This window comes from Malus sylvestris, chromosome 17, assembly GCF_916048215.2.
Source record: "Malus sylvestris chromosome 17, drMalSylv7.2, whole genome shotgun sequence".
In the NCBI taxonomy this organism is placed as follows: Eukaryota; Viridiplantae; Streptophyta; class Magnoliopsida; order Rosales; family Rosaceae; genus Malus; species Malus sylvestris.
This window is the reverse complement of record NC_062276.1, coordinates 21,901,458-21,907,551: the sequence shown is the minus strand read 5'-3', so window position 1 is coordinate 21,907,551 and position 6,094 is coordinate 21,901,458. Positions and strand designations below refer to the sequence as shown.

General features: G+C 33.4%; 1 long non-coding RNA gene across 1 annotated transcript; it reads left to right on the top strand.

Annotated features, from left to right (window-relative positions):
• The first annotated feature begins 1,534 nt into the window (after nt 1-1,534).
• On the top strand, nt 1,535-2,169 carry LOC126612406 (uncharacterized). The gene is made up of 2 exons (XR_007619052.1): nt 1,535-1,796; nt 1,977-2,169. It is a non-coding gene; the product is annotated as an uncharacterized LOC126612406 (long non-coding RNA).
• Nucleotides 2,170-6,094: the final 3,925 nt, after the last annotated feature.

Sequence of the window (6,094 nt, the reverse complement as noted above, 5' to 3'; positions counted from 1 at the left end):
TAAGAAAGAGCTATAAATTAAAAATGTAAATTGCTATTAGCACTCCACAAATTATATTTTTCATTCCAAATTTTTTATGATTAAAAAAAAAAAAAAATATATATATATATATATATATATATATATATATATATATATTTGTGACGAATGTAGAATAAGATTTTTGAAGTACTAATAACAGTTTTTATTCAATTCAAATTACGTGATTCTGTAATTTTGGTTATGTTTATGCATTTAATTATTTATTTTGGAGAAAAAAAAACTTACCATTTACTCTTTGTTTAATTTCCTATAATCGAGGGGAATCAATACCATTTTCTCCTTCTCTTGACATAGCTGCAAAATTTGGAAAATAGAGCTAATTCACCGGGAGCATAAAAATATCTTCCAATAAGTTGACGGTGTTAAACCATAGAGATACCTTCCAATAAATTAGAATACATATTCTCAAATATCTTCCAAATTGTTGAGGTCGTTAGTGTGAAACCAGTTGGCTAAATCCTAGGCTAGGCTGTTGACAAACGAGAATTAAATTTACAATTTTAATTACGCTTTGACACTAAAAAAAATGGAAGACAATAAGTAAATTAGCATTTTCAATGTGTAATGAAGAATGCTTATTATATTATTAGCCTGAAAACTGAAAAATTATAGGGAAAATTAGAAATAGGTCCAATTTTATAAACATATTTTTGAAATAGGTCTAATTTTTAGTGACTTTTGACTTTTGTAATAGGTCCAATTTTTAGTTACTTTGGACCCATATCAAAATACCCAAAAATTATAAGGAAAATATGATGAAGTAATTAACATATTTTGAAGACCGATTTGTGTTCCCAACAATAAAAAGATTGAACCCAGATATAAGAGCTTTGATTTACTTTGCATTTCGGTTATGGATGGTCTAGAGATACATCTTGTTTCATTGATCTTAATGAAAAGAAATTTCAATCGAACATGTAATTAGTCATCAGTACGCGCTACTCACTAGTCCTCGATATGTTGATATACTGAGGTGGGTGCAAGCTCTGGGCACAAGAAAGAAGATGGACAGATATGAGATGACCTTCATCTACAAATCATTATTATTACTTTCCTTGTTGATCGAATGTTTAATTTCTTCCTAGAAAGCAATTGAGCAAGCAAACTGAAAAAAATACAATGGATGTAGCTAGGTTACCAGAGAGGAAGAGAGAGGACAAAAAGTTGAATTGAATGGGCATGTCTAATGGGGGTTTGTATGCTATGCAACTTTCATGTGCCCCAGAAAGTGAAGGGCTTGTTTCTGGGATGGTGACAACTAACAAGGCCGAGCCCTCTCCTCTCTATCTTTCCAACCCGAAACGCATTGATGTGAATAATGCAGTAGATAAAAAAAACAACAAAATAGTACGTACTGAATAAGATATCCCCATTACTCTCACCTACCAACCTCACCTCTTTTCTTTTACCAAGGTATCCCCACTACTCATGCCAAATTATGCGATCACACAACATATTTTAGCGGATATTCATAGGTCATTACAAGGTTAATTTGGGAAGTGAGAGTCAGGTAATTTGAGACATGAAAACCCTAAAACCTTTCGCTTCTCTAACACTATATAATAACACTACCACCTTCCCAATTCCAAATCATTTCATACTTCCTTGAGACCCTCATCTTTTCCCAATTCATTCTGCAATCTTCACGCCTCGCTCTCTCTCCCTTCTCAATTCCTCCTAACTCTCATCACTGCAAGGATATACTTCCTTCTGAAACACAAGAGGCTTTAGCATCATTTTCCAACTATGAAAATGTATTTTATCCCATATCTGAAATGTCGTAATTGCTTCTGTTGATCCTAGACTCAATAATTTGTAATTTATTTTAAGATTTATGTATAAGATTTGCTAGTGTGATAAGAAATTTAAAGTCGGTGAAAAAAAAAATGCAGAGCACAAAAATAATAGGATTAATGGTATGCGGACTCTTTCAGGATCCTTTATGATATGTCGACAACAGTGGTCAAGAAGGGGACCAATTGCTGAACAAGATATTGGCGGCAGTGGTCAAGAAGTGGGAGCTGTTGCTGAACCGGAAATCAAATTCACCACCGCAACAGTATGCTTCCATGTCTTTCAATGCTTCTTTATAGCACCATCTATTTTATTAATTCTAGCTTTCGCGGCCATCACGTCCCCTATAGATTACCTTTGTACCACAGTTCAATATGTGATTTGTGATATAATTATGGTGGAGATCATTTGTCGATTTAAGTAAAAAATCACCCCAAAGATTGTCAAGTTCTTAGGAATAAGATGCATCAGGGAAGCAATAGAGATATTTTTATAGGCTCTGGGTCTTTATTTACAAAATATTATAGATCCCGAATGCATAATTTGTGTTTTTACCCTAGTATGTTGTTCCTACTACCTGATTTCCTATGTCTTATTTTTGAGACATAGTGGAGCCCTAAGTTTTCTGGATTTTGCCCTAGGGATAAATGCTGTAATTCCAGTGCGTTTTATAAAATTGATGGACGGTGGAAAAAATCTTTAAGGTTATGAATATGCATTATTCGTTCTTTCAATTACAACTTGCATTTCTCTATTTTTATTTAGAAGTCATTAGGAGAATGTAATTGAAGGGATTGTGAATCCACAAAACTTTGTTTTTCTTTTCATTTTTAGGTGTATCATAATGTTTTTATTTTTAATATGTACCATTTTAATTCGCAACCCTAATAATGAGAAAATATATGATACACCTAAAAATGAAAAAAGGTCTATGGATTCTCAATCCCTTCAATTACAGTCTCCTGATCACTTTTAAATAAAAGTAGAGACATGCAAGTTGTAATTGAAAGCCCGAATAATGCATATTCATAATCTTTCAGATTTTTTCCACTGTCCGTTAATTTTATAAAATGCATTAGAATTACAGCATTTATCCCTAGGGCCAAATCCAGAAAACTTAGGGCTCTACTATGTCTAAATAATAAGACAAAGGAAATCAGGTACTAGGAACAACATACTAGGGTAAAAAAACGCACATTATGCATTCGAGATCTATAATAATATGTAAATAAATACCTAGAGCCCATAAAAATATCTCTGTTGCTTCCTTGATGCATCCTATTCCTAAGAACATGACTATTTTTTGGGATGATTTTTGACCTAAATCAATGAATGATTGCCACCATAATTATATTAGAGATGGAGCTGTGTATGAAGGTATTCTATGGGGGACGTGATGGTTGCGGTAGCTGTAATTAGTAAAATAGACAATGCTATAAAGAAGCATTGAAAAACACTTAAACCCTAAACCATACTGTTGTTGTGGTGAATTTGATTTTCGGTTCAGCAACAACTCCCGCTTTTTGCCACCCTTGCCGACATCTTGTTGATCTCGTCTACGACGACCGCGTGCTTGTTGATGACGGCCACGGTCGCCCCGCCCCTGTTGATCGCGGCTTACTTGTTGACCTTGCTGACCATTCCCCTCCCCATCCTCCAGTGGTTCTACGGTAAGAATAACAGGCGTACAAGACAAACAAGAGGAAAATAGCTCCGTAAATAGAATGGATAATGATAACTAACTTATGAATTGTTCGTGTCAAATGATTATCACTTACTAATTATCTCAAGTCGGAATGGATTTCTAATTTTCGACAATAAATTTTTTGAATATGTACACAAATATTTTGAATCTGAATGTTTTTTCAAAAGTTAAAATGAAAGTCAGAATGGCATTTTGCAATTCTGATAACTAGGAATTTCTGATATAAATTTTTTCAAAGTATGCACCCAACTTATTCGGATACCAAAATGGTTTGATTTCTGATAGTTGTCTACTCAATTATAAAAATGAAAAGTTAATTCTCGTTAGTCAAAAGCCTAGCTCTAGCCAAGATTTTTTAACTCAGTCACGTATATACATTTTACGCAAAATGTTACTGTTTTTGTTCATGTGCTCGTGCGCATTACAAGTTCGATTTTCGCAATTGTACGTGTGCACGTTTTATTATGTCGTACAAGAATTGTAAGACCAATCATGCAAGTTGAAATAACATATTTGGATATGCTCTAAATTCACTTAACTTATGGAAAGAGAAATTTGAACTCGAACATTCCAGATTCCTTTGCATAAACAAATATCATAAGACCAGCCATGAAAGTCGAAACAACATATTTTCGTAGGCAATATTAACACACTAGAAAACGTATGATAAATATTGAGCGAAGTAGGTTTGATTACTAAATGTGAGTTTATTCATAAATTTTAGTTTTGTTGTTAATTCCAACTTTTACTTGATGATAATTATGAAATAATTACAAACAAAAAAATAACAAAAAAACAATCCACATTTAAAGTTGGTTTTAAGTCATATGAAGTTATTTGAGCTCCAATAAAATTTCTCTTCTTAAAATCTAGGGAGTTTTGTTAAAACACTGAAAATCGTAAGAGGGGTATATATTAAACAACATTAAATTAATTTAATGATTAAAATTTTAATCATTCTTACCTCTCTAACCGAACACCAACATATCTACTATTCTTGCAAACCAAGCTCCAGCTTCTCCCTCACATTTGGCCGGCACCTTGCTCTCCCACAATACAAACCAAAACAACAAAGCAGCCACCTATTGCTAGACCAAAATTGTTGGAGCATGCTTGGTGTTGTTATTGAAAGCAATTCCTGAAAAAATAGAGAAAAAGAAAAGAAAAAAAAAAAGGCGTATGAGGCGGCATTGAACCGGGAGTCGAGAACGTCGTCTTTGTCCTCTCCGGGCCATGACCTGTTTTGTACCCCTTTGGATAAACAAAAAATGAAAATAGAAAAACAAAAAAACGTGTAGCCAACCTCCTCCTCCCACCTCCTCTTCACACCTCAATTGGAAATTTGGATTTCAATTCAACTTTGTTTAAGTATATATGGTATAATTGTCTCCTTAAATACATTGTTAAATTCAATCTCCAATTACGATTTTGACTGTTCTCCTATTACAATTTTATCCATCATAACACACATGATAATTTGGAGAGATTTTTGAAAATCTATCAGGAACAATGTTTGGTACAACAAAATGTAATAACTCAATTAGTTGGAAACTTAAAAAAAAAAAAAATCTACGAATTGCATTATAACATTTGGTGTAATGTGTGTTTGCATATTATGCTAGACCTATTGTATCATAAAGATCAATCAATTCAAGAGCTTTCATTTTTCCTTTTCAATCTCTCTCTTGTTTCTCTCTATATCATCTTCTTTTGAACTAATCTTTTATCTTTTGCAACATAGTTAACAGTTCCATTAGATAGATTGTGTGTACTGAATTCCATCTTCTAGTTTTAGGTTTGGTATATGATCGGGGGTTTGGTCTTGGAGACTTATTAGGAGAACTCAACGAGTTCTTCTCACGTCCAGGTAAGTCATTAGCTGGCATTTTGGAGGAAGTGTTCAATGTGCCCATTTCAGAGGAAGGGTTCAGTGTGTCACGAAAACGGCACAGGATACAAAGTGTTATAATATAAATTGTTAAATTTTTTTTACGTATTCAACACTTAGTGTACTTGACATATTCTCATGACACTGAAAATTTTCTCGACAATTTGATGTTGTCTTGGTTTTTGTCTTTGAGCTCGGAGATTAGTTATTACTATAATGGTAAATCCTATTTATCTGTATTTTCGTACTTTTAGGCATATCGAAAACTGCGACAGAATGAGACCTATAATCCAAATGGTTACTGAGCCTAGCATGGCGATTTCCAGGTGCAAGTTACGCTCAATAGGTGAAACGATGTTTCATGATCTAATGTTACAATTGTTGGGCTTCGCATAAAATATTGTCCCAGTAGCCGTGTTTTCTTGCAGTGTTTGATATGTCTTTGTTAGGAAAATAGACTATATGAAACATGATTATCATTACATTTACACAAAACAGTAACATTATCCATCAAGGTTGCACTAGGTGTTAGTCAGACGGAGGCTAAGAAAAATTACACAAAAACAGTAACATTATCCATCAAGGTTGCACTATTTATACAAAATTGCAATTGTATATGAATATATACATGATCCTCAAAACAGCAAATAATGACTTCATCTCTC